Here is a 9624-nt window from a genome sequence, read left to right as displayed (position 1 = left end):
TTAAACCTCATTTGCTTACTGTCCAATCATTCCTCATTGATGATTCTATTAGATTATTCTAAAAAATACTCATATTGCACATTTTACAACAAATGTAAAAGAAAAGGTTTCAAAAAAACCCTTCCAGAATATTTAGCACTGCTCATTTGCCTATCTGTACACTGGTGTAAGACAGGACGCCTAATGTCTTCAGGTACAATGTGGAAAATAGATATGGTCTTCCTATTCCCAGATGTTAATTTTAAATTCTTTTACCCCTCCCCCACGCCTKAAGTCTGATTACTCTGAAAATGCAGCTCAACTTATCTTTCCTTAGAAAGAATACTGTGGCAATATGTAAGGATTTGTTATTTATTTGCTTTAAATTTAACACCTTATTTATTTGTGAAGCATTTCTGAAAGCAGACTTACGTCTGTTTCAAGGGTACAAAATCACCATGTGTCTATACTATTGCGCAAGGCTACTAACTCACCATTTTGAAAGATTTTTATTTCCTCCTTTCTTCTGSTTCCTCACCCAGAGCCTCAGCCCACTGGCTCGGGGAAGTCCAGGTAGAAGGAATCTCCCTCATACTGAGGCTCCTCGTCTAGACGAACTCTCACCCATACCTGGAAATAGCCTTTCGGTAGCCAGCCCTCACGCAGCCAGGCGTTCCCAGCCCTCAGGAGGCCAGGCCAGCGGCACTTAGTGGTGGCACCTCCCGGGTCCCTTCCTGGCGGCGACAACAGGGCCCCCCGTCCTGCCCCTTCTTCCCAAAGGACAAACCCTCGCTAAAGCCGTTACCGCCTCAGGTTGGCGGTCTGTCTGTCTGTCTGTCTGTCTGTCTGTCTGTCTGTCTGCCTTCCTTCCTTCCCTCCTTCCCGGGCGGCGGAGAGAGCGGCGGCCCGCGCGGCTCAGCCGCCGCCATTTTGGGACGCCGGCGGGCGGTCTCCATGGTAACCAGGAAGGGGCGGACATCGCGCGGGGTCACCGCTAGCCCGGCCCCCTCTTAAAGGAGCAGCCGCGGCGGCCCCGCGGTGCCGGGCAGGGTCTGACCCCCGCCGCCGGTACCACCAGCGACCCGCGCCCCGGCCGCCCCGAGGGGGGACATTCCCGCGGACCCGAGGTGACGACCCCGGCGGAGGGATACCGACCGCCGACAGCCGCTCCGCTGAGCGCAGCGAGCGGGCCGCGCTCCGGGCCGCGGCGGGGGCTGCGCGGGGGGCGGCAGCCGGGGCAGGGGCCGCCCGCCGGTCCGGGGCGCGCGCGGGCCCCGGCGGGGCCCCGGCGCCAGGAGAAAGTAGTCCCGCGGCCTCCCCCTCGCGCCGCTGGAAGGGGTTCGGCGGCGGAGGCGGCGGACGAGGCGTCGGTCGGTGCTGCGGCTTCAGCTGATAATTGAAGGGAAGCGAGGCGGCTGCTGCCGGGAGGAGGGAGGCACGGAGCGTCTGCGGAGGCCGCACCGGGACAAACTAGGTACCCGGGGCCCCTCCGCTCGTTCGGGGGGCGCCGGGCGGGCGGCCGCGGGGCGGCGGGGCGCTCACTGGGCCCTTCGGCGACTCCGGGCCGGGCCTGTTGTGTCATCCTGGCATTAGCCGAGCTGCCCTTCCTGGCGGCCCGGGGCAGGGGGAGGGGAGCGGCGCCATCCCGGAGCATTGTTGCAGATGGGGGTGGGGGGGGTGAAGGGGAGCCGGGAACGACACGGCGCCGCGCTGGTGAGTGTGTGGGGCGGCCCGGAGGGGTGGAATGGGCCCCTCGCCGTGCAGGGAAGGGGTGGAAACGGAGCTGACAAAATGGCCTGGCGGTCCCCGAGCCCGCTGCAGGGACATCYCTCGCCCCCCCACGCCGGGCAGGGGTGCCGGGGCCACCTCGCCTCTCCCGGGCCGCCCGGCGTGGTGCGGGGGGCGGCAGCGTGGCCGCCCCTCCGCGGGCCCTGTGTGGCTGCTGATACAAAAGGGCAGTGTCAGTGTTGACACTGCCGTGCCGATTTCGATGCCCTTCCCCGTCTTCCCTCCCCCACTCCGCTTGCCCCCCTTTTCCCCAGTGATCCATTCTTTCCCACCTCCCCTTTTTTTCCCCCCCCCCTCTAAAGGAGCTATGGAATATCTTAAAGGAAAAAAATAGCAATATCTCTTTCTTTTCCCCCTGGCCAGCTCGGTAAAAATGCTAAACAATCGGCCGACGTCCATATTTCACAAGCTTTTTTGGGGGGAGGAAGAAGGTGGGCAGAAAACGGAGGCGCCCGTGGGATCGGAGTCACAAAGCTGGCTGCCCACGAAAGMGATTATTTTCTCGGCTAAATGTTTTAGAGCTGATATTTTTCTTGTTTTCAGTTAAGAAGCAAGTTGCCTGGTCYTTGCGTTTGCTTGCATAATGCGTCGTACTTGGAGGCTGATCAAACGCTGGGTTCTGCCTTTCCTGCCTGGCTCTTCCTCCTTCCCTTTTCCCGGGGGCCTGTGTAGTGGGACAAGTTTGGGGGGGCTGGTGGCTCTGGGGCTCCCGGCTGCTGCCCCGGCGATCCGGGGAAGGGAAGGAACCGAGGCCGGGGCTCTCGCCAGACCTACAGGCCCGTCTTCCTGTGTCCAACTTTTTTATTGTTCCCCCTTCCCCCTTCCGAGTGCACGGGCTGTCCGGCAGGCGGGGGTTTCCACGGCTCGGGAGTCCCAAAGTCTAGACGGGGAACCGGAAAATAATAGGGGAAAGAATGGAAAGTTATGTCAAGGGCTTTGGGGGAAAAACATCGACGTATCGAACAAAGGTCCTGCCTGTGTTGGAGAGAGAGGCCTGCATGTGAGGCCTGATTGTGTCGCATTTACACACGGGGAAGAAATGAGTGCTTGGTACTGGCCTAAATATATTCTGTAAGTCTGGCATTGAGCTTAGGAAYGCTTTCAGAGAATGTGTAGTTTGTTTTGGGAGTGTTTTTATTATGTGTAGCAGTCCAGTAATAATTTTTATTTTAAATACTTTCTCCCCACCCCTCCAAAAGTCTGTTCAGGTTTTTTTTTTTTCTTCCTGCCTTGTTCAGCAGAAATAATATTGATTCAGAGCTTCTGATACTGAAATGCAAAACTTTACTCAAACAGGATAACTTCTACAGTTTATATATTGTGTATAATAAGAATATTGAGCTTCCTGGTGCTTTAAAGGCTGTCAGAAAGAGGAGTTGAGTAGTTACCAGCTGATAAATTTGAAGTACATATATGATAATGAGAAAKAAAAGGAATTCTGAGCACTTAAGTTAATTTTTCAAGATTTTTCTTATGGGAACTGTCACTGTGGATATGCTTTTGTGAGACTTTAAGAGCTAGCAAGCATTGCTGTGATTATTTCTGTTTATCTCTGGTATACTCTCTTCTTCCCAGTTCTCCCTCTTCCACTCTCAAAACTTAGAGTTCTAATTGTTCAGGGTTGGGGTTTTGGTTTGCAGGGGGTGTTTTTGGTATTTGATTTCGGTGGTTTCTGAGATTTATTAAGTTTTTCATTAAGTTAAACGTTCTTAAACACGTTTTATTTTATGTATATAAAAATATACTTAATAGACATGAAAAATAGACACTGGAAAAATAACTATAGCGTTCTATTGTTTGGTAACCTACTTTATAACAATTAAATGTGTTTATGAAAATATTAGTATTTGGTTTTGCAGCTGATATTTTAACAAAATATGCATTATTTGAACTAAGAAGTTTAAGAGCAGTGTTCTAGTGAATAAATTCTGTAAATTATACTTGAATTTTTTKGCAATATCCATGTTTTTAACTTATAATAGTTTCTGTGTTTGTAAAATGCAGCAGATGGTGAGCAGTTCAGTTCTTTTKATCTTAAATGCAAACGTATTTTGAATTTTATTGTTTGGTGTATCCTATTGTTGTGTTAGAAATATAGGTAATCAGATTTTTTTCTCCACTTTTAGGGAAGTTCTGAAAGAAAATATGAGTAGTAAACTTGAATTAACAACCTTTAAGTCTTCAGTCTCCAGATGGTTCCATAGGTAGGAACCTGAACGTGTCTTAGCTGTCGGTAGAAAAATTGTAGRTCATCCACACTGTGACATTACTACTTATTAATATAGCAGATCTACTTCAGTAGGAGTGCCAACCTGTTGAGTAAGAGCTTATGAAAATGGAGTCTTTTGATGTCTTGCAAAAGTTCTTCAGGCCAAAGTGACCATTAGGGGAAGCATTCTGCATCTTCCTAGTAAATGAATAATCAAAGCTGTCATTCCTAATCAGGAATCATGCACAATTGTGGTTTTTTTTTTTTTGTTTTCCTTTTTATATTGTGCTTTGACTGTCTTCAAACCCAGGGTGTAAATATTACAGGAAAAATAGAAACTTCTTCATATAAAACAATTCTTAAATTTGAGGTCTATACGTATAGTAGACAACAACACTATTGCCTCTGCAGCAGTGTAGCAAAAAGAGTGCATTTGGCTTTAATGCCATCAATGGAGACATTGTCAATTTTCCATGATCCTTACATCCCTGATGTAAGGGATATAAGTACAGTTAGGTACTCTGCAGCAATCCAGAAACATTCCTTTTGTTTCTAAGAAATGAAGCTAAAGCAGTAAAGTTACTGTTTACCTAAACTACATGTTTGTACATAATTTGCAGCTAAGTGCATCTCACAGGTATCTGTGTTAATCTTGTGTTTATAGGCTATGATGTATTTTCTAACCAAATAGTTGGTAAGCATCATGTAGAGCACTTTCGATTATGGATCTGGTTTTTGTCACACTGAGGCTAAATTATTGTGACAAAGTATAATCAAATTCCCAAGTTGTACATGTTGTACTAATGCACTGGCAAAAATTTAACCCTGAATGTTATTGGAATCTGCTAATGGCCTGTTGGATGATCAGTGTCCCGATCATCACCTGTCAAACTAGYAACACACTCTAAAAAGCACTTTGTGGACTCTGTTATACTCTTTTTGTCAAGCTGTCACTGTCCCATTCAGTACTGATTCTGCATGTAGTAGTACATCAGAATTTTTTTTTTTTTTGGTAGTGCAATATATTAGCTTTGGGTGAGTATGCTTAGTTTTCTAAGGTGCTCTTAATATTTTAATCATTATATGGTATCACAACAGATTCATGGCATTATATGAAGCAACTTTCTGCTGAGTGTTTTCATAGCTCAATTTTAACTTATGACACAAAGTTGGTAACTGCAAAACAAAGTCATATTAACTTTTTTCCTCCTGACAGATGGATTTTTTTTTCAGTTTATATGAAATAAAGTGCTTCTCAAGGAGCAAAACTATTTTCAGAGTTCTCAGTGGTGATCAATAATAGAAAAAATGCTTGCATATAGCCACTTGTTTCAGTATGTCCTTTTTATCAAAACAATTAGCTTTAAAGCATGAATTCAGCAGTCTTCTGTAAATAAATTTTAGCTACATTTCAAGTGTGCAGTGTCTGTGGAGGACAGGGCTAAGTCAACTGGCTTCTTCTGCCTGCTCTCAAATAGCAGTAATGGTGGCTTTAGTATGAAGCYTAGTTGGAGAAGCAGTTGTTCTCCTAATCCTGCCATCAAGTTGGTAGAATCCAGCTGTGTAAATATGCAGTCATGTTCTCCTTCCATTCTGTCTGGCATCCAGGGTTCGAGCCCACAGAACCAATCTGTTTACTCTYCCTTCTGTAATAACACTTGTCTTGCCAGTCTTACTTGACTCATGAAGGTACTCTGTACAAATATGGTAGAAAACTGCCATGTATGAGAGCAGTAGATGGTCAACTCYGGAWGGGAAGGTTWTCRTATAGGAAAAAATGGAAAACTTAGATGTATTATCAGAAAAGTTAATAATGGTAATTTAGTACTGAACTTCAATATTGAAGATGCGTGAGAAGTATGAGCAATGATGTTCAAGCATCATGCCCTCAGTTGCTCCAGAAAAGCCTCTCTTGGTAAGATTCATATATAAGTTAGGAAAGAACCTCCAGAAGTTAATTGGCCCTTTCCACATTTGAATTCTACCCTTAAATAAATAGTTTTCCATTGATTACAGCTGATAAAAAGAGCTCCATTTTCTTGATTGATAAGAAAGGAGAAAAAACCCAGATCAAACAAATATGCAAAGGTATGTGTGGAGAAAAATCTAGGATTCTGTCAGTGTGTAGTAGTACCATGCTGGCTAATGGAGCAGGGGGAAAACCCATTTTCTCAGTGTTTTCTGAATGATTTGCTTTGCTAGTGTCCACAGTAAAGTGCACATGCTGAACTGCCAAGATCTGACCTTCATAAAAGGTAGGAAAGGCTCTGAGTCATCTGGAATGTAAACCTTGAATTGTAGGGAGCAATTTGGTGTTTCAAAATGGAAGCTGAGGTCCCTGGTACTTTTTGAACAATATGGCTTTTTTGAGAKCTGAAGGGCAAGGTATATTTCACATTTATTCTGCTTCAAAGCAACTTGTTACTGACAGCCTGTGTTGCATTGCATGATGTTCAGATAAGTAAACTTCAGTGTAAAGAAGGGCGAATATTGCCAGACTTCTGTAAAGCTGGAAATGAAAGAATACAAACATGTTCTTTATTTTCTGATATATGTGTGTTTTCTTGGTAATAATGGTGTTAAACTTTCAGAAGGCTGTCAAGCCCTGAGATGGGCATTAGACTTAATACTAGCAATGTGGACCTCCTTCAGTTTTGTGGCTTGCTGTTTGAAGCAAGTGGTTAATACCGATTTTTATTGATGTGGAGCAGTAACTTTTGTTTTTTACTTTGATTTTCAGGTGTAGTTTCTAACAGTAGAATGTTAGGAAAAATAGATCTGTGACAAACTCATTCCCCAAGGTGACTAAGTYTAGTCTTATGCTGTGTTTGCTCTTAGAAAACTTGTGTGCTGTTTTTTTCTCMCTCATCTTTCTCCATGTCTGACTTCTGTCTTACTTGCCTTAGTAAGAGCTTGTGATAGTTTKTCTYMTMMSCWSWGSKKAKRAGAMATTTTCTCTCAATATGTGTACTGTTATGTKCTTGAATTCTGTTCTGTACCTCTGCTCTAGTCCAAGACTACCAAGATGTAGAAGTACAGATAAATAAATGTGGAAATCAAAAATACACTCTTGTATAGAATCTTCTGAGTTGAGAACATGAGTTTTTTTAGGAGCAGGAACAACATAAATGAGTTGAGGCACCAGAAAAAGAAAGATGGAAACAATGCATGGTAATACTAGTGATGGTGGACTCCATTCCCCATGCTTGCCCTCCTCCCCCTTCCCTCAGCCCTAAAGAGAAGGAAGAGCACACATCTGCATCCCACCCACTCATCAAGGGACTTGAATTACATGTCCTTGATACTGGTATAGTGATTAGTTGCTTACTTTAACTCGGTGGAGTTAGTGAGAAGCTCAGTCTTTGTGGAATATGTGGTAGTTGTGTTTGGACAAGGTAATATTGTAAGATGTGRTTGATATCAGGGCTAGAGGATGGCATCTTATCCAAGTTAATAATGTTCTGTGTCTTCTAATGTCAAATCCCTTATGTAATTAGCTTATTCAGTGTAGGGAGTGCCCTGTCCTGGAAGGTGTGTGCARTGTAACTGAATCTTCTGATCACAGGTGAGATGTGGCTGTGCATTTAAAGAGAACTAATGAACAAAGTAACTGAGGGTGCATATCAATAAGCTGTATGCTGAAATAAACTTGGAACTCTGCCTGCCTTAGAGAGTGAGTGTTTCTTCCTCTTTTATTTTGAGGATACATTTCATTAATAATCAACTTCCTGGCTGCAAACTGTAATTTCTCCTTAAAACTTCGCTTGTTTTGAGCTTTGCAGTTGTTTGAGGTGTGACGGCTTGATGAACTTGCCCATTGTGCGGGGTGAAGGGAAGGTGGGAAATAGCTCAGCTGAGCAAGGATAGCAGTCATAAGCTGTGTCAGTGAGCCTGAGTGAACAGCACCTGAGAAGCACCTACAGAGCTAGGTAGGTACCGCTGAGACCTTTAAGTTAAACAGCTGGAGAAAACAATTTCAGCTGAATCTCATTTAATGAAAGGGATGAAAGCTGCATTACTTTGGCAGACTTTAGCCACGATTCCAAGTTTAAAGCTTTTGCTTTAACACAAGTGCTAAAATGCTGCTGCAGTCTATTCCACAATGTATTTCAAGTTTATGCARTGACTGTGGAGGCTGCCATATCTTGCTCTGGTAGTATTCTGCCAGTTACATTTAGCAGATAATTTTACAATAAAATATTGGTAATAAAAATTAAAACCTGCATTATACGATTATTACGATTGTAGATTAAAGAAGTTAGTTTTGCTCCCTTATTCAGTTACAAGAAGCTTTGCAGAAGAACARATATGTTTGTCAAAAGTAAGATAGCAGATAGGTGTTTGTCCAGTTTTCTGTATGGCAGCTCTTAAGTTGATATAATTCTGCTGCATATTTGTAGACTTGCAACTGAATGTGGTCATGCTCGATACCTGACTCTTGACAGCCCCTCAGAACTTTAACCAMCACTTTGTAACTAGAAGAGGAAGAAGCATATTAAGGGAAATGCCACTGCATACCTCAGTCTGCACATCTTAGTGCCCCATGGAGSGGGTGGAAATTGAGCTCTCTTGAGATTAGCTGTGAAGAGGAGAGATGAATTTTGTGACATTTACTATGTGAAGGAATGGGACCACTGAAATGCCTTCTATTAATGTTGACATATTTGAGCACTATGGTCATACTTTCTTTAAAATAGTTCAGAGGTTCTTGACATATTGTCCAAACCAAGCTGGAGTTGGGACAGTGGGCACTGAAAATTCCTGCTTTATTGTGCGTTATGGAGAAGAACTCAAGTAAGCTAAATGTATATAATATAAAACTTAAGGTAAATAAAATGTAGTGGTGAGTTAATTTTTGAGAATACACTTAAACTAAATGTAAAGTTGCCTGTAAGAGTCCACTGAAGTGACAGGCAAAGTCACTCATCCAAAAGCTGTTAAATTTATTCTTGTAGTTTAAGTAAAGTAGATTCCTGTTAAATAATAAGTCAGGGGATACACAGTTGTATYATATGTTTTTCAAAACTTCTTAATGTATGTGTTTTATCCAGATGAAGCCTTGAGTTTATATTGGATTAAGTTCTTACATTTGAATGCTGACTATAGTTCCTGCTGGTAATAGCTGTAGTGTCATCAAAAACAGTCAATTCCCTCGACCTGTTCTCTGCTGTCTGCTTGTTCTAAACTAGTATTGCTTCTGTTCGTGGCATCTGTTTTGTTGCAGTTTCACATCTACCTTCCTGGAAACCTTATTAGGGCTCATCTGTACTCTTATGCAATAGATCCTATTTTCATGGTGTTGGAGTATCTTAAAAACTTTCATGAGAAGAAATCCAGGTAGATCGCTCTGCATTACAAAATTGTGTAGTGTGTTTTAATTGAAAAGCTGTTCCACTTCTGCTAACAAATAGTTTCTTCCTTAGACTCACAATTTTGCAATACTGTTTTCCTTCACTAAGATGATGTCAGGCTGTTTGGAAAGTCAGCTCAGTAAGATGGCAAATCAAAACCAGATAGTAGGTGATAGTGCTAATTGATCTAACAGAGGAGTTAAATTAGTAGTTTTTCTCTGTTCTATAACCCATTCTGAAATAYCAGTCGAATTGAATGTTAGAAGTTCAGCTACAGAATTTCTCTGTGGCACTTTC

General features: G+C 43.4%; 1 protein-coding gene across 7 annotated transcripts in view; it reads left to right on the top strand.

Annotated features, from left to right (window-relative positions):
- Nucleotides 1-1041: 1041 nt before the first annotated feature.
- Nucleotides 1042-9624, top strand: part of TRIP12 (thyroid hormone receptor interactor 12) — a 75068-nt gene continuing 66485 nt past the window's right edge. For 5 of the 7 annotated variants that reach the window (XM_057366918.1, XM_057366917.1, XM_057366916.1 and 2 more), the window contains exon 1: nucleotides 1267-1453. The gene's annotated coding sequence lies outside the window, so the exon portion shown is untranslated. Of the gene's footprint in view, nucleotides 1107-1266; nucleotides 1454-1663; nucleotides 1693-9624 lie in introns of those variants that run through there. The other 2 variants (XM_057366912.1, XM_057366914.1) reach the window with 2 other exon arrangements.

Source organism: Malurus melanocephalus, unplaced genomic scaffold (genome assembly GCF_030028575.1).
Source record: "Malurus melanocephalus ecotype Western Australia unplaced genomic scaffold, MMel_1.1 scaffold_73, whole genome shotgun sequence".
Lineage (NCBI taxonomy): Eukaryota > Metazoa > Chordata > Aves > Passeriformes > Maluridae > Malurus > Malurus melanocephalus.
The sequence above is the reverse complement of the archived record's forward strand: the minus strand, read 5'-3'. Positions and strand labels throughout refer to the sequence as shown.